The following is a 19,146-nucleotide window of genomic DNA, read 5'->3' as shown; positions in this document are numbered from 1 at the left end:
AACATGAAGAACACAATAACACCATTTAACAGAGCAAATTCTCAGCTACAGAACACTCTTTTTCAGTCACCACCATAAGGTACACTTTTCTTGCCAGCAATGAACAAGAGCTCATAAAAATCTCACCAGCAGAGGTGACCCACTGTCACTGTTGCCACTGCTGAAATGCACCACCCACCTCCTCACTGTGCTCACACCCACTGTTTGGTCTCCATCAGTGATCAGCATGCATTGGTGAATTTCAGCAAGTGCAATTTTTTTATGCATGGAGTGTGTGTTTCCATGTCAGATGCCATTTTGTCAAACTGCCCCTCTGCTGACACCTGCAGTAAAATATAACCCATTATGGGCAGGAAGGTTCAACCTCTACTGCAGTGCCACCAACATCTGCCTGTGATGTCATGGGCCAACATAAAAAAAAATGGGAAGCATTACTTCTGGAGCAGCCCTTGTAGTAAGATGCTGGTTTTCTGTCACTGGTAGGTTTTTTGTTGTTGTTTTTATTTTATTTTAACGACATACAGAACACCAATCCACTTATATAGCATAGTATTGTATAAAATAGTTTGCATACTTGAACTTGATAAAGACAGGCACAGTCATATAAATCTGATAAGAGAGTATACACCCTTGTCTGTGAAACATTAGTTAAAATGCTTTATGCATTAGGGAAATTACTTTAAAGTTGCAAATGATTTAAAAGCTTCAGTATCGTGACTTCTTTTTTTTTAAGAAAATAAAGAGCAAATTGAAAATATTAAGAACTAATGCCCCTCACTTTTCAAAATAAAACCATTTCAATTAAATTCCTGAGATCTAAAAAGTTCATCCGCTTGCACTCCTTCTGTTTACATTATACTTCAGGGAATGGAAATAAAATGTACATATCCCCTTTCTCAGTAACTTTAAAATTAGGAAATGGGTCCAGAATCAAAACTTACTATACTAATTTCCGTAACAAAATACAAGTAGTAAATCCACATGAAACCCAAGGCATTCTTGATTAAGACTGTTGGGCAGTCTGATAATATGGCTACCTCCTATGTGTAAGATTAACGTTTAGAATATTGGGTCTGTTTATAAGTGTCAAAGCGTCCACTTTCAGCAACTGAAATTTAATCCAACAGAGAAACAGAGTTTATTCAAACTATAAACAAGGTTGCTTCTGCCTTACTAAAACTATTTATAGTAAGAAAACAGAAGCAAGCCAAATGGAAATGAGTCTGCAAAAACCCTGTAGAGCACGATGCATCTAAAGACAAAACCTACCCCGAAGGAAAAATGTGAGTTAACGCCTGGCACATCACACTCTGAAGGTCAATACCAAAGACTGCTAGGAATCAGCTCATGGTGTGAACTAGGAACACAATGAAAACCTTCTTGTATCTACCTCCAAATATTATCTATCTTCCACAATAGCTTAGGACTCTTAACCAGAACTAAACTCTGTCACACAAGAATTTTGTTTTTTAAGGAGCAGAACTACTCTATTCTTTGAGGTATTAAGCACAGTGCAGAAAACACCACTGAAGCAGAAGTACAAGATTAGATTGAGAACAAAGTAATATAAGCAGGCCATGGTCATATTTAAAAAGAAATGAAACCAGAGGTCTGAAAAAGCCTCCAAATTTGTAGTGCAGGAACTAAATAATCCCTAAGTAGTTGTAAGGAAGAGTCTGATCAGTACATGAAAGGAATTATATTTGATACCTTGGCTATAAGAGCAAGAGACTGAACTGGATAACCCAGAAGAATCAGTCATATCTTCTTATGAGTATGCAATTCTCCATAGGTATACTTAAAGGGAGATAAAGTAGCATTTTAAAAATGTTATGAAAAAACACCAGAACTCACAGAAGATGATCAAAGTAAAATCTAAGATCATCAAACTAGCACTTGTGATTTCTTGGATTTTTAAAATATTTTATTTAAACAAGTTAGCAAAGTTTTTACCATACATCTTTTATTCTAGTCTAGACAGCATGGCGTCATCTGTCAGCATCATATTTCTTATAGCTCTGGGTGCTGCTCTTTTTCAACTCTCTCCTTCAAAGAGCAGAATCCATAGTGTGATTGCGTGTGTATTTGTGCATAATCTAACTGTCCCACTTAATATTTAAAAAGTCATAAAAATGATGGTCAATAAGATCTCTCTAAGTGCTTTCTTACTTCATTTATTATAAAAAAATATTCTAATCTCTCGCTGTTTTTCTATGATGGTACTTTATTCTGATTTCCTTCTTATTTTTCCACAATTTTTTTTTCCCCAGAGAAATGTGAAGCATTTTACCAGTGTCACCCTAACCAGACTCCCTTCTAAATTATTTCCAACTCTGAATCTCATGAGGACTTGTAGATCAAGAACACAGTTTTGTGACCATCCTCAATCAATATTATGCTGCCCATCCTCATGTCCCCCAATTCTTTATCTTCAAGGAGCCACATGTTGAGATGAGCAGTTAGTCTGCTGGACTAAAGTGCTGATCTGGATTAATTTTTCTTTTTGCTTACCATCAATTGCAGAGGGGTGGGAATGCAGAGTGTGCAAGACTCCCTTTCCAGCAGTAGCAAGAATTCAGATCAGGTGTTCAAGGCCGGGTTCGATGGGGCTCTGGGCAACCTGGTCTAGTATTACCTATGGAGTTTGGTGGCCCTGCCTGCAGCAGGGGTGTTGGAGCTTGATGATCCTTGAAGTCCCTTCCAACCCAAGCCATCCTATGATTCTGATTCTATGAACTCAAGCTGATCTTTATATTATATTTCAAGTGAAGTGTACAGCCCCTTCTCACTAGACACAAGCAAAATCTGTGTCTGCTTGTAAATCAAAAGTTGCTGTTTAGATTTTGGCCTTAAAGATCTAGCCTGAGCTTGTCTTTGCAATATGCACAGGAAAGATCTCAGAGGAGTAGATGATCCCATATTATCCATATGGCACTGCAAATTTTACTTCTAGAAAGAAGAAACTGCAAAATCCCCCACTTCCCAGGTTCTTCTACATTTCCTGGCAGGAAGTCTCTGCCAACCCTTATCCCCAGAGCACTCATGAAGGAGCTGATCCCCACTAAAAAAGGGTAAAAAGCCTTAAAACAACCTGATAGCTAAGAACATTCAAATCAACGCTTCTTCCCTAGTCTATACATCACAACTACTCCTGAAAGCTAATTATAAAAGGTAATGGAACGAGCCTGCTAGAACACAAGAAGCATTGGACAATGCTCTCAGACAAATGGTCTGATTTTTAGATGGTCCTGGGTGGAGCCAGGAATTGGACTTGATGATCCTTATGGGTCCCTTCCAACTCCGGATATTCTATGCTTCTATGATAAATTCTCCTGTTTCCTCACATTTTGTTTTTCTTGCTTAAAATTTTACACAGGTAGTACAAAACCCAAAGGGGTTTGCTGTGATGACTCATTAGTTGATGTCTGTAATATCTAAGATATGGAAGTATTACTTATGAAGTATTCATCCTCATCTAGATTTCATAAAGTATTTTTACCAGGTAAAAACACAAATAAAGAAAAAAAAAATTCTTGCATATAGGTGGACATTGGGAAGCTTATGGCTAAAGCCTTAGATTTGCACAATCATGTATAGTTAATACTTTTAGAGTGTTCTTATAACTAACCGTGTTTTTTATTTAGACTGTGAATTTTAGACAGTACGTTCAATTTATTTCATACTGCCACATTAATTGAGCAGTGAGACACTGCTGAAATTCGGTAATATTGCCAAGGAATCTTAGCCTATGCGGGGTGCTTGGAACAGATGCATCTCATACAAGATAAGCTTCTCTGAGATAATAATGGCAATACTTCACACTTTCCATGTTGTCACTGTTCTGTGAGCCTGTTTCTGGAGTTTCTCACTTAGGGAAGCACTGAAACTGAGGAACATGACCAGGAACTGCTGCACACAGCCTTAACTATACTAATCCATCTTAAGTCTATGCAGATCGGCAGTTAATGAGAGGTTTGTTGGGGCCACAAGAGCTCACAAAGCACAGACCAAACTTCGGCAATGGTTAAGCTGAAGATGAGCTCTAATTTTGAATTTCCGTATTTTTCTAGAGTAAATCTACTCCTCCATTCATTATTGAATCTAGGATGCATAAATCTTTTCAAAAGTTACATAAATAAAACAGGACACACCTGTCCACTGATACTGTAACAAGAGCAGGGACCATAAACTTTCCTGTCTAAATACAAATATTACAGTTGTAAAGTTCTCCCTTACTGCTCTTGTGAAGTTAGTCTCTACTGGGTTGGATGCATTTCATTAGGATTCTCATTGCCACCATGTAGTTGAGATTCTGTCATACATAAGAACAGCCCCTTAATGTCAAGGAAGTTTAGATATACTCTATGGCCATCTTTCTTTTGAAGAAAGACTGATTTTTTTTTTGTTTGTTTCTTTTCTTCAGAGATTTTCTAAGCCCACCTCAGGGTCCTATTTATTTCCCAGCTGATGCTCCCTGCCATTCAACATATTGCCATCAAGTATTGGTGTATCTCAACCTAAATTACTGAAGCAGCCATCACAATCTAAAGGTGCTGCTCCAAACTTGTATGGCTGTCTTACAGACATGATCCACACTGAACTCACCCAGATGAAAAGATAGGACAGATAAGGGAACTGAACTGTAATGTCTATTTTATTCTACTGGAGCTCAATCCAACTGCTTTAATTTGCTCAAAGTTTTTGTACTTTCTCTATGGGAGCTCCAGATGAGTCATTATAAAAGCCACCGTTGTATGCAAAGTGCTAGTAAGTTTTAAAAAGACCTTGTCACTATATATGTCATTTATATTAATCAAAGCATGCTAACAACCAGTCATTAAGGGCATTGAGTTATCATCATACCTCAGCAGCCTACTCTAAAACTTCATTATGAAACGGAACTTCTTTTTTAAAAGCACGCAGGAAAGACTGTTTAAAATTAATAATAGCAAACCTTTCTTGCAACTATTTTTATGCAGACTAAGAGACAGATGTTAATCAAATAAGGTGTAGTCAAGAACCAAAGACCCTCCCCCAAAACGAGTAAAAAGTAAGAATTTTATCTTTCATTTACAGAAGATAAGCTTTTTTCTACCTTATAGTTTATCAGCTGCCCACAGTATTTAAATACATTTGCCACGTAGATGAGAAAGTCACAGATGTTGCAAGGTAAACAGATTAAACACTTGGATTCATGAATCCTATTAGAGACACTGTTCGTCAGCAGAAATCAAGATTGCGTTATGTATTTTTTCCTATAAACAAAGTTTGCATTTTGTTACTGGTCTCACTGCAGTGCTGGGATAGCCACTCCAGCTGCCAACATGGAGCCATGACAGTAGTGGTCCCTATTGGAGAAACTGACCACATCCCACCTCACCCAGGAATTCATCGGGCTGCCACAAAGAGGTCAACACCAGTCAAGGAAACGCCACCCCTGTGTCATTTTGAAAAGATCATTCCCTTTGGATTACGCTTAAAAATGTGATTCCTGCGTAAAGCATGAAATTTCATAGTCATGTCAAATTTTTTGCTGTCCTTCATCTGGCTGGGGCTGAGCGAATGGGAGAAGCTGTTACATTCTGTTATTCCAGAAGGGGAACAATATTTTCTGCCCTCCTGAAAACTCTCTACAGAAGGCAAGTAGGGTACAACAGCGATATATAAATACATGGAAAACTGGTGTAAATAGAACTACAAAGATGAAACATTGTCTCTGGAGCCTCATCTCCACAATTATTTTCCACTGACCTCCGACAAACAGTTGTCATCAGAGAGCCAGAGAACTGCACTAGCTCTACTACACTGTAATTAAAACTTCCATATCTACTGTAATACAGAGGAAAAAACAAGCAGACCACAGAATGCAAACTGAGATAGGAGTTTCACTGCTGCTAAGGGTGAGGAAGCCACTTGCTACTTAGCCCTGGAGGATACAGCTACTCCAACACCAGGATTAAACTCCCTGGTTTCCCCAAGAGCCAGCCTCTTCTCCTCGCCGTGCACCTCCTCGCCAGCACTCGTCATCACTGACACTCATCCACATCCACCAAGGCTGGGAACAAAGCTGAAGGCAGCGCAGATCCGCACTTGATGTTTCAGTTATGCACAGCTCCCAGAAGTACAATACTAATTTTCTTCCATGTGCAAGCAAGTGCAGCACAAAAATATATATACATATGTATTAGTTTATTATGAAAACTGTATTTCCAGCAGACAAAATGCAAATAAAAAAATCAGGTTTGCATAAAGTAACTTCATTCATTTAAATGTCTTAAAATTACAAGTACTCAGTTTGAAACACATAGTACCACTTAAATCTAGTGAAGATGATGGGATTTACGGAGAAAAACAGAGTAATTTGCTTTCAGATGAATAATGCTACTGCTCTTTAACATATATGTGATTGCAGTCTCCGTGGTCATAGATAAGACTACAGCATCCCCCCCCTCAAAGTCCTAAACAATACTACGGTGGTTTTCATTTTCTTGATAAAAAATTAAGAAAATCCAATACAGTAATAGCTTCCTCAGTAAATATGTCTGACTGTAATGGCAATTTTGTCCTGCAATGAATTGCTACTAAAATGAAGGGGTAGTTGTGAGTTAGGATAGGACCAAACACTCTCTTCAGTTGTGGAAGACCCACATCCATGTGATGGAAACTCCTTGACCAAGCATTTTAGGATGACACTGCAGAATAATAAAGTGTGATAATAGAAGGAAATAATTGGCTAACAAAGCAGTAGAGACAAGCACCACGTTACTTTTATAACAATAAACTACACAAAGTCAGAGTGACTTCTGAACTCTCTTCCCATTATTTTGCTTACAGCAGTTCACACTTCATAGGGCACGTTTCAAGAGCAAGAAAAGCTTAAGAGGTGAATAACTGCAGGCTCTATCTAAGGCTCAAAACATAAATTAAAGACAAGTTTCATCACAGGTCACAGACAATACAATGATCCGAGTGTTGCTGTGCTGCCATTCATGTCAGTGGGAACAGCCACCAGATCAAACTCCATGTTAACCTTGCTTTAGTATTTTTGTATCCAGCTGAAAGCCCTTTTGTATTTCAGTTGTTATGATAAAGGAACACATTAACCAGTCTTTTTTTTTTTTCTTCTTTTTTTTTTTTTTCCCCTTTTTCAACATCAACAATTAACAAACACTACATAAAGAACTTAGTGTGAAGCCAATGCTGATTGGTTACCAACAGCTAACTAATACCAAGGGAACTCTCCTGAAAATCCCAAGATAAAAACAATGCAAAAGTTTTCCATCTACCGACAAATTTTAGTGTCAAAAATAATGCATTTTCCTAAACAGGTACTAATTGCACCCAGTGTAAAATCTACATAAAATAACACATTACAGATCTGTTCAACTGTATCCCTTAGAAATATCCTAAATTCGGCTGTACTGAGGTAAAAAATCCTGACAACTGCTGTCTTCGTGTAACTGCTGGTAACTTCAGCAGGAGTTGTGAGTTCACTCTCCTCTGGATTAAACAAACAGGCACGACTCCCATCAGCGAACACAAGATCTCCTCTGCCACATGTGGTATTACCAGCAAACTCTATCAAATAGTAAAAATCACACCACAGTGCTCACCAACACAATGTTTAGCCATTAGCTGGGATTCAGCAGACCAGTGGCTGACAAGCCAATGTGCATCACCCTTATTTAGGTTTATAAGAAGCTGCTGCACCGGGCTTTTTTCTTCTCTTTCCCTATGCAAAGGGCATCAGGTGTTCCTTCCCTCACTGCTACTCAGCACTCAGAATGGCACAACACACTTGGAGCACATTTCCTGTTTTTGCAACACCAGCCTGTGCCAGCAGAACAAAAACCCCAAGGCAAATCAGTGTAAATTATTTTAATGTTGTCTAATAAGAAGGAGAAACAGTGAGTCTTGAGAGCTTAAGACATATCCTGTGACTGCCCATTTTTGTTGAACATCATCTACGCAGTGTGTGGAAGGTGATGTTACTGGGATTGCATTAACTAGACAGAGAACAGAGCTGTTCCTGTATCCAGACAGGTAACAACAACCTTTTTATTTCATTTGTCAACTTCCAGGTTGCAAAAATGATCCAACCTGTTAGAAAATTAGGTACACAAGGTGCTCTTTCATGCAGTTTGGATCCAGTAGATCTCCTAATACACTCAAGTTTCACATTCAGACGTGTCATCTTTTTGAGCTCCGAGTGTTTGGAACTGTGCACCACTGTGTAGCGTGTTTGCCTTCCAAGTTCAATACCAAAATCACTTGCTTGTTGTGAAACAAGCAATGGAGACAGGAAAAATCCCTGAAAAAGAGCTAGGGGGCTGTTATTTTGCTTTATATCAAATGACACTTTGCAAATGGCACCCTGCAAGTTATGCCTCAACTCATCGTTAAAATGCAACTAAAATCTATATCATCCCACTTCATGCACATAGGTGAAATATAGAGTTGAAAGCACACTAAAAGACTGGGGAAAAAAAAATCCATGAAACAAATAAGTTACTTGATTGCCTCTGAATAATAGATTGCTCCCCAGCAGTTTCCAAACAGAGGGGTTTACTGCAGGAACACATTTCTGTTGTCAGTGGGAATAGTTAGCTGCGCAGCCGGAGGGAGGGAAAACAGCCTGAAACAACTTTGGGATTGGAAAGTAGACCTGTTTGCAGAGATGCTGCTGGATGCCCACAGCCACAACGCTTCACCTCTCCTTTAACAATACTAATAAGTGATCGCAAGTGATCTCTCAGCTCTGATCACAACACTCTCTTACCCTGGAATAGCACTGAGGACCGGGAACACTCCCATCTCCCTCAGCCCCGGAGTTGCTTCTCCAGGCACTGCCCTGCTGAGGAGGAAGCACTGGGAGCCAGCACTTCGCGGGTGCCATAAGGATCCACAGGGAGATATCCTGGAGCACGAGGCACTGAACTCTGCCGGGAGCTCTGTGCTTTCTGCATTCCTGACCAATTCCTCTACACAGCTCCTGCCGTGCTGCCCGCTCTGTGTGCAGTGGGGAAGCTTCATCCCTCACCATCCCAGAAACACAAAATAACAGAAGCACTTCACACACAGGCGCGCACTCAGACACACGTGCACGCTCACGCTCTCCCCCCGACATCACATGCAATTCTTTCCAAGTCCCCTGCAAATTGCTTAAAGACGGAAACCAAGCTCTCACACACACACCAAATAAAAAAGAAAGAACGAAAGAAAACCAAACGCAGAAAGGAGGAGGGAGTGGGGGGAGGGCAGGAGGGGGCAAAGGAGAAAACGAGCAGTTTTCCTGGTTTTGTCTTTCCTCTTTTTTTTTTTTTTCCCCTTTTTGCTTTTCTTTTTTTTTCTTCCCGGGTGTTGCTGTGGCTTCCAAGCATGCAGTGCTAAAGAAGAGTGGTTCCCCACTTCCATCAGCTAGCTACATCCTCGGGATAAAGGGAGCAGTCCGGGAGGATGCTGAGGCTGCAGAAGGGAAACAGGGCTCTGCCAACATGCCTGGCTCCCGTGAAATCCTCTCCTCCTCATCCCCTCCTCCCTAAAACCTGCCTTCAAGGGAGAAAAGAAAGAAAAACAAACAAAAAAAAAGCGAAAACCAAAACCAAAAATTAAAAAAAACAACACACAAGGAAAAAGTGATGAAAAGACACAACTCACCTTAACAAGGGGTGTTGGATGGGGTCAGAGAGGAGGAAGGGTATATAAAAAGATCTATTTTTAGCAGAGGTTGTGATAGTACTGAAACACACAGACACAGGGTTTGGAAGCAGGGAGAAGAGTATAAAAAACAAGGGGAAGAGAAATTATCGAGAGGTGCAAGTCAGTCTGGCAGGAGAAAGGAGAATCCCCAAGGAAAAAAAAAAAAAAAAAAGAAAAAGAAAAAGAAAAAAAAAAAAGAAGAAAAAGAAAAAAGAAAAACCACGAAAAGGTAGCCGCCACCGAATGCCAGGAGGAGCAGGAGGGAGAGCGTGGCGGTGCCGGGGTTTTGTTTTGTTTCTCTTCCTGGGGGCGGGCGGAGGCGGCGGCGGGGCGGGGGTCACGCTGTCTGCGGGGGGCCCCTGGCTGCCTCCCCGCGGGGCTGCGGGCTGCTGGGGTTCGGGCTTCGCTCCTCGCCCTGCTCCGGCGGCTGCGGCGGGCGCGGCGCTCCCGCTGCCGCTCCCGCTGCCGGCTGGGGCTCTGCAGCCGCGTTCACGCCGACGCCGTCGCTCCTCGGCCACCCCCGCGCCCGCGCTCCCGCCGCCGCCCGCGGGCGCCCCCCGCCGCCCGCCGCTGCGGGCCGGGGCCGGGGCGCGGGCGGGGGCGGAGCGGAGCGGCCGGAGCCGCGCCCGCGGGCGGGGGCTCCGCGGGGACGTTGGAAGCCGGGATTTCCCGGCGGGTTGCGGAGCCCCCCGGACTTGGGGCATGGGAGCTGGGGGTGGCAGCAGGGCGTGGGCAGAGGGCGTTATGAGGGCTGAGGACGCGTAAGCTTCGCTTGACATCGTTGAGGAAAGCAGCAGCAGCGAGCCGGGGGACTGAGAACCGGACTTTAATTAAAAGTAGCGAAACTGTGCAAGGCCTTCCATTAATAAAGCAGCGTGTTACACGGGAGCAGCAGCGGAACGGCGTTGGTGTGTGATCCAAATGGAAGCTGCTTACTATTCTTTACTCAGAGGGAGGTGAGGCACTGACACAGCCTGCCCAGAGGAGCTGTGGATGCCCCATCCCTGGAAACATTTTGGCCAGGTTGGATGGGACCCTGAGGTGCCTGATCTGGTGAGTGGCAGCCTTGCCCATGGCAAGGAGTTGGGACTGTATGATCTTAGAGATTCCTTCCAATCCAAACCATTCTATGGTTCTCTTGTCTCGGAGGGTCACGCCTGCCAGAAACAGCTGGCCAAATCCAGCCAGGATTTGGAATTGAGATGCTACAGAAGCAAGCTTTTACCAATCTTATCATCTCCAGAAATACATCTGTAACTAAAAAGACATCCAGCAAAGTTGCTTTTGAACATGTAACTACAACACCTTTAGAAACCTTTCTATAATTTTTATCTAAATTGAGAGTGATGGGAAAAGCACATGGAGAATCTAAAGGCATGTGAACAAACAGGCTTCAAAAAAGTATTTTATTTCTATCCACAGAGCTATTAACAATGGTGAGCAAACATGTCTGTTTGTGACTTGTGGTTTTGAATTGGCGCTGTCCCATAAGCAGTGAGAGCAAATGCAGGCCAAGCTGTTGGATCCACAACATGCAACTGGTACACAAGCTGTGCTTCGACAGCACTGTTACATTGAGATAAGCAGGAGCATGTGTAGTAAATAGCAGAAGGATCTTCTCCAGGATGCACACTGATGCTGAGGAAGGGAATCACCAAAATGAGCAGTGTTAGGTGGCACCTGGCAGCCAACAAAGGCTTCCTGAGAAAGAGCAATGAGTGCAGGGCTACCTAATGGCTGGACATAAGTACCACTTAAATCCCTGGCACCAGGAGGAAGGAGTGCTGGAGTGTGGGAGCCTCATGGGCAGGCTGCAGGCGACCCACCTGAGCATGCTCTGATGGCCCTAGGCTGCCTGCTGCTTAGCAGGGGCAGAAGCACCAGCTCGGTGCTGGCTGAGGCACAGGAACAGGCCAATCGCCTGGAACCCAACTGCTGGCTGGGGCTGGAGCCTCCTCGTTAAATGAATCATTCATTAGGCAGAAAAAGGCATACTGAGGACCAAACAACAACTTCATTATTCTGGATTTCAACCCCTTTTCCTCCTCCGAAGAAAGAATTGCTTCCCACACAGCTACAGCAGAGGATCTGAAGGAATAATGAGCTTTCTGAATCGCTCATGTGAAGCAGAAATAAAACGAGAGGAAGGAGCTCCCCGCGTGTCTCTCTGTTCTCGCAGAACTCAGAGGAAGAGCCCTTCTGTTTCAGTGTGGGCTCGGCCAGCCGTTTCCTTTTCCAGTTCTTTTTCCCCTTCCTTCTGAACCAAATTGTTCAGCAGTCTTGTGACTAGTCAGTGACTAAACCCAGGAGTTCACAGATTAGGATCTTGTCTCTTTATTTAAATCAAATGTGTACAAAATGATGCATAGCCACACAAAGGGGAGCAAAGATTGGAAATAAACTCTGTGCTGCTGGAAACCTTGATTTCTGCAATAAATAAGTCGAGGAGATGTTTTATACATTAAAGTGGGGGTAATGTTTTATACATTATGTTATTAAATATTTTCTTTAATTTCAGTTCAATTTCAAAAAACTGCATCTCACTTTACATGTATTTACATGAGCTCTCACTGGCTTCCAATATTTATGAAAGCTTCCTTGATCATTTTGCACTGTTGCAGGAACACTAATTTCCTGTACAAAAGAAATACCTTCAGTATGCAGTGATCCTCCCGCTCCACTCTGCGCTGGTGAGGCCACGTTTAGACTACTGTGTCCAGTTCTGGGCTCCCCAGTTCAAAAAAGACAGAAATCTTCTTAGGAGTCCACTGAAGGGCCACAAGCATTGTAAAGGGCCTGGAGCGTGTCTCCGTATGAGGAAAGGCTGAGTAACCTGGGTCTGTTCAGTCTGGGGAAAAGAACACTGAGGGGTGGTGTCTGATAAAAGTTTATAAATATCTAAAGAGCAGTTGGAAGAAAATGGATGAGGTCAGGCTCTTGGTGGTGCATAGTGATAGGACAAGCAGAAATAACCTAAAACTTGAATATAGGAAGTTCCATACTAACACGAGGAAGAACTTCTTTATGCAGCACTGGAACAGGTGCCCAGAGAGGTTGTGAAGTTTCCTTCTATGGAGATATTCAAGACCCGTCTGGACACCTACCTATGCGCCCTATTTGTAGGGATTTGATGCTTTAGCAGGGGGGTTGGAATCGATGATCTCTTGAGGTCTCTTCCAACCCCTGCAGTTCTGTGATTCTGTGATCCTTATGGGCCCCTTCAGTGATTCTATGATTATGGTGTTGGCCCCTTTGACTTTGCCAAAGTTGTACAGACGATGATTTTCAGTTTCACTTCTCTAGGACAAAAAGACAAAACAACACCTTCGATGAATGGTTTTGATGAATGGCTTGGATTCTGAAAAGCACTGTCACCAGTGGTATTCAGAAACAGCTGAACACAAAACACTTTTACGTGAGCATATCTATTTTAAACATACATTTCATTTGCCATGTCATAGGATATTCATATTTGACATCTGATTTACAAGCATAACTTGGCACTCAAGTCATCTGCATGCTGAGGAGCAGTCAATTTTGTAGTCTGAACATAACATTTAAATGGGTGGAAATCACGACAAGGCTTAAAACAGTAGTTTTTTATTATATAAAAAACACTTGTATAAATCCTTTTTCCAGAAGTTAGTATATATATACATTATCAATAATTATCTAAATTGCTCAAAAACCAAAGTCAGAAAGATTATTGAGAGAACCAGACACAGCATATAAACTGACATAAATAAAAACATGCTCACATATTGTTATATTGCTTCACTTGCTTCTGCTGCTGCTAGGCAGCTAACGCTGGGAAGCTTTTCTCCATCTTTCACTCGAGCCATCCAGAGGAAGACAAACTTTGTGTTTGGTTCATTACAAGATCAAACATGCTGGCAGTGCAGCAGAGTAATCTTGGAGGCAGACATAAAAACTTTGGTTTGGGTAAAATACTGAATGTCCTCAGACTGCCGAGAGGTATGACCCACATCACCTGGAGCTTGCCAGTTGTATGTCTAACAGTGCTGCCACAGACATAGGGCAGATCCAGCCAAAGAATAATCTGCTTCCCTCCCAGCTCCTGGGGGTGGCTGCAGATCTCCACCCATGCTTGGAACATTCCCCAGAGCATGCTGGAGCCAGCAGGACATGCACCTCTATCTTCCCCAAGGTAGGGGTGCAATGAAGAAATGCTCTTCATATCACCGAGTGCTGATTGAATGGCATGTTATTGGCCTCTATGAAGGAGACATTACTTGTCTTTCTGTCTCACTAGCAAAGCATGCAGATGCTGTTTTTAGTAACAAAAGCTAGAAAATTGATTTCAGGCCAATAAGGAGATGGTTATAATAGTATAATCCTATATGAATTGGGATATAAATGTATTTACTGTTTCAACATATATGAGATGCTCTGACATTTAATAAGACTTTTTTTTTGTTTCAACTGGAAATCATTAAGTCCACGAGTCATGCCCAAGCATGACATGTTGGGAGTTCACTGACAACTTCACAGATTGTGGACATTTTGGAGCATTTTCACAGAACCTGACCATTTTATTCATTGATAACGTATATCACATACATCCATTTTATATTGACTCTGAAAATCAAGATGAAGTCTGAGCAATAAGTAGCACTTTGAGATGTCTGGGAAATCTTCAGAGATGACAGACATGCTTATTGCTTTACGCTGTGCCTTTTCAGAAATGATCTCCTGGTTATTTATTGCTGGGTAAACCAAGTGCAGCCATATTGCTATATTTTCTATTACATAAATGTGATGCAAACACAGGTTCTGAGGGTTTTGATAGTACAATTTACTGCATTTGTGAAAGGAGATTTTTCACAAATAAATAATGTTAGAGTTCCAAAGCTGTGACGGAAAAAAAAATTAGAATTGCCTTTTGGATTGAAAAAATGTCAACTCTAAAATGAAATATTTTGGACTAGTTGACCAACATGAACTGTTATGATCCTACATAGATAGATAGATATGCTAGTATTTTTGTATTTTTTTGCCAGTTGTTATCAAGAACTTATTTTAATATATTTTATTATAGTAGCCATCATATCTTTAACTTGTTATACATTCTTGATACTGTATGACATTGAATGAATTGTGTTTGCTAGTTGATTGCAATTTGATGCAATTGATAGGAATTTTAAACATCTAACTAAATATTAATAAAAACATGACATGCATCATGACTTTTTTTCCTCTAAAATTATCGGCATTATGGTAGATCTGGAAACAGTTATACATACCAATCTGAATTAACGTTAATCAGGCTAATATGTGCACTTGCAAGCAAATCTTTTGTTCCAGGCTGACGCAGAGCAGCTGAGCTGGAAACCAGGCAGACAACTGATGGAGTTTATGGAGGGAAATCCCTTTTCCTTCAGCTGAAAAGTAGCTATTGTACTAAGTTCCCTATTAATATGTGAGTTTGCACCCTCTGTCAGAGGAAATGCCTACTGTGTTCATTAGTTCACAGTCACAGCTTTTAACAGCTACTGCTCAGAGTATTAAGGATTACTTGTGATATCTTGGCTTGAAAGGGGTTTTACTGGGGACATCATACTTAACATTATCAACATTCAATTCTGTTGAGGCCATTTAAGTACTCTGTCTTTTCTGGGATAAACTGGTAAATATGCATCTCTATAGGACAGCAATGAGCACTTTTTTTTTCTTTCCAATTAATTACTTTGTATAACTTTGAATAACCCCATCAGACCATTCCTTGTACCCTTCCAAGGATATCATGTAGGCCAGGATGAAAGGACTTCTGCCAAAGCTGTGTTAGTTCAGTTTTGTTTGCCTTTTGTCACAAACTTGCTGGAAGTTATGCCAAGTGATTTGCCTCCCATCACTGAATACACCTCCTTTAGAAAACAATCAGCAAGTTCTTAAAATGGATTCAGTAGCTTCTGAAGTTACAGCTGGATTTTAAAAATTGAGCATGCTTCTTATTTTGGCACTTGGTACTATACAAAATGCTGACCTCTACAAGCTCTTTCTCATGCATTAGAATGACACTAGCTCTTCCCTCTTGCTATTAGTTTATTTATTAAACTTCAGTAGGCTATCTGTTCAGACTCATTGATAATTCTTATTTGACCAAGGAGATTACTGACAAGTTCATCAATTTTAAGAGGACACCAGAATGGTTTTCTCATTCGGCTGTCAGTCCGTGTTCTTCATTTGTCAGAAAAAAAAGGCTAACCTCAGTCTTCATTTGTCAAGTCTGTCTTTGCCATCATCTACATTGGGTTGGAGATCACAAGGCATCTCTACTTATAGCAAATACATTGTGGACAGTAAGAATAAGATGTGGAAGACACATACAGTAGCTCATAGCACGTGCTACAGGACACAACTTTCAGGGTCAAGGCAATAAAAGATAACAGCAGAATATAGCAGGTTCCTAGTTCACTCAGGTACAGAGACTTCCTTTTTTCAGTCTTGCCTTTGTTGTCTCAGATGCTTGTAACTGAAAGATATGGTTTCACATGTTCTAACACTCTTGAGTATGTAAAGCAGGATTTCATTACATTAGCAGAGCAAGTTTGTTTCACACCTGCTTATTTTTTCAATTCGTTACTTCCCAAGGATAGTTATTATTCAGAAAACAATATATATAAACATATATTAAGTGTGTAGATGTGTATGTATATACACACATACACTTAAGAGTTTCCATAATTTCTAGGATAAAGCTGGATTTGGAAAAAGTAAGAGATATTCTCAAATTCCCACATCAGGCGTAACAGAGAAGCAAGGACCGTTTGTCCTCTCAATGCCAGAGAGGATGGACCTACTGGGGAAAAGCCCTCTTGACTTTGTAGTACTCATCCCAGACAGAAACACAGCAGGTCTAGAAATCATAGTCTTGACCATAGTCCTGGAATTATGAGTCCTGAGCATGACGGAGGTCTGAGATCAAGCTGAAGCCAACCAGCGAGTCGGGGACAGAATCCAGTCTAATAACTACTGAGCAGATCTATCATCAAAGGGAAGGTCCGAGATCAGGCTGGAGAGCCAGCCTACAGATCAGGATCATCTATGATTGGGTGTACATGGGGCTGAGCTAAATACCAGCATTCCTACAGTATAGCTAGAAAATAAATCGAGGGTGTTAGGCTGAGTTTTAGAAAGCCTCTGTGCCCACAAAGTGAGGGTGGGCAGAGACTCTAGGTGAGCCTCATTGGGCCAGTAAAACTTAGAGACAAGAGAAGGGAACACTTATGCAATAGTAGAAGAAGAATTGGGAAAAAAAATAGCCATTAGGGTCTGCTCAATTGTGCATTTCTAGAAACAAGCAATAGAGAAAACATAAACCAGGAGTGCCACAAGAAGCCAATCTGGAACTTATAAAGAAAAAAAAAATGGTGCAAACTAGAGAAAAATGAGTCAATAAATAGCCTAGGAGATGTGAGAAATTGAAAGAAAAAACAATGAACAGAGCAGAATAGAAAAATTAAGAGGCCTGCTTTTTTTTCTTCTAATAAGTGCAACATAGTTATCAGCAGTAATATTTTTAATGGAAATAAGGCATAAAGCTGGAGTACATATGTTTATTTCACCTACTTCTGGGGCAGCTTAAGCTGCCATCACAACTGTGATAAAAAAAAAAAGAGAAATATGTTTCCGTAGGTTGTGCTTTGCCTTTTTCCTTCAATTCTTTTTGTTGTTATTTCTCGTACTCCTTTTGTTGCAATAGTTGTAGAATTTTGATTAAAAAAAAAAATCGTATTTTGCATGCTTTTCTACCTTCTGTTTTTTGGTTTCTGAGCCCTGAAAAGTGCCAAGAACTTTGTTCAGCCAAACTGGGATCAGGTCCATAGTAGGAGTCATTGGCTTTTCGCTTAGATAAGGGTTTTGCTCACTGTTTACTAGCCAGGGACTACTCGCTGAAAACTGATCAGACTTCGAACTTGCTATAGTAACATGAGTATGATTTTAGACCAAGAAAACTTAGATCAGATCTTTACTAATTATCTCTAGTAGTTTTTCAACCCATAGAAAAAGCTGCTTCAAAGGCTGCTTTTTGCATAATGATGTTAGTTCCTGTTTCATGCACACTTCAGCCCTTCTGTCATTAGATCTTCTCATGTTTTTCTGTCAACTCAGATTTCTCTATAATTTTCTTCCTGCTTCCTAATCACAGACTTGGGCACAGTTCTCACTGACCTTGACAACCTTGGACCAATGAGCAATTTCAGAAGACAAGAATAAACTGCAATATCACTTATGCTTCCACATTCAAAAGTATACTTTAAGACAAATGCAAACTCTCGGTGCTCTGTGTTAAAATACGACAGCATCTTAATAAACCATTCATCTTTTTAGTATTTCAGGATCTAAATTCAATTAAAAAACAGAATATTAGAAAAAAAAAAAAAGAAAAGTTACTAGGACCTTTATACAGAACAAATAATGCTTGTAAGTGCAAGCTCTTATTGCCAATTCATTTCACACTGGATTTCACATCCTGCTTTCAAAATAACTATATCATCAACCAGCATTTACTTACCGGGACAAGAAAAGTAAAAATACAAAACAAAATACATGCATGGAGCATATATTTTATTTAATGGCTACACTTGCTTTATGTCCACTTCATGGGCAGTTCTTACTATGTTTGAAGAGAAAGAGCTCTTGGAATTAATCAGGGTTAAACTACTGCATTAAGCCTAATTTAGTCTAATTTACCCTTGTGCCACAAACATAGCCATGATTTAATTTACTCTTCCTTCTATATTCAAATTCATTCACAATCTGACATGTTCTGTAGTTGAAGTTGCCCTACTTAATTTCTGCTTTCAGGAGAAGGATGCATCAAGCACCAGCTTTCTAGAATTGACCTAAAAAGTTTAAATCACGTTTCATTTAAGAGTTGTTAGAAAAACGTGCATTTTTATTTATAAACCAACACAGGGAAGGTGTGTTACTATTTCTGGTGCGTGATAACAAGAACTGACAGGACGCAATCTTTAATACGGAAATAAGAGACATATATTGAAGTTACTTCAATTTTAATAATAACGTGTATTTATTATACAAAATTGTTTAACATTAAGTACATTAAGAATTTACTAAGTAGATTGAATTAATACATACGCTTACCTTATTTTATTGCATCATCAAGGAAGGACCAGATTCTTTTTTCAGATATCTTGAATCTTCCTCTCGTATTTTTGCTTCAATCAACAACAAAAATCATCTTCCACTGAGCACATTACACTCCATCAATATTTCAAGACTCCTTCTATCCTGAGCCCTACTCTACAGCTATCTTTATCAACTGATTTGACCTTTTTCACAAGGTTTTGCTGCCACTCAATACAAATTATTTTCACCTGTGACTTGCCAGTCAAACACGTGTGTGGGTAGATAACTCAAAGGCCAGAATGCCGTTTGAGGAACTGTCCCGGATCCTTAACA

The 19,146-nt window shown here is 40.6% G+C and overlaps 1 protein-coding gene across 4 annotated transcripts in view; it reads right to left on the bottom strand.

Moving 5' to 3' along the window:
* Positions 1-10,038, bottom strand: part of LOC128091440 (poly(rC)-binding protein 3-like) — a 479,014-nt gene extending 468,976 nt beyond the window's left edge. For all 4 annotated transcript variants that reach the window (XM_052704578.1, XM_052704579.1, XM_052704577.1 and 1 more), the window contains exon 1: positions 9,658-10,038. The gene's annotated coding sequence lies outside the window, so the exon portion shown is untranslated. The remainder of the gene's footprint in view (positions 1-9,657) is intronic.
* Between the last annotated feature and the right edge of the window lie 9,108 nt (positions 10,039-19,146).

Source organism: Tympanuchus pallidicinctus, unplaced genomic scaffold (genome assembly GCF_026119805.1).
Source record: "Tympanuchus pallidicinctus isolate F22 unplaced genomic scaffold, pur_lepc_1.0 scaffold5, whole genome shotgun sequence".
Taxonomy (NCBI): Eukaryota; Metazoa; Chordata; class Aves; order Galliformes; family Phasianidae; genus Tympanuchus; species Tympanuchus pallidicinctus.
Note: the sequence above shows the minus strand (reverse complement) of the source record. Positions and strands in the feature narration are given on the sequence as shown.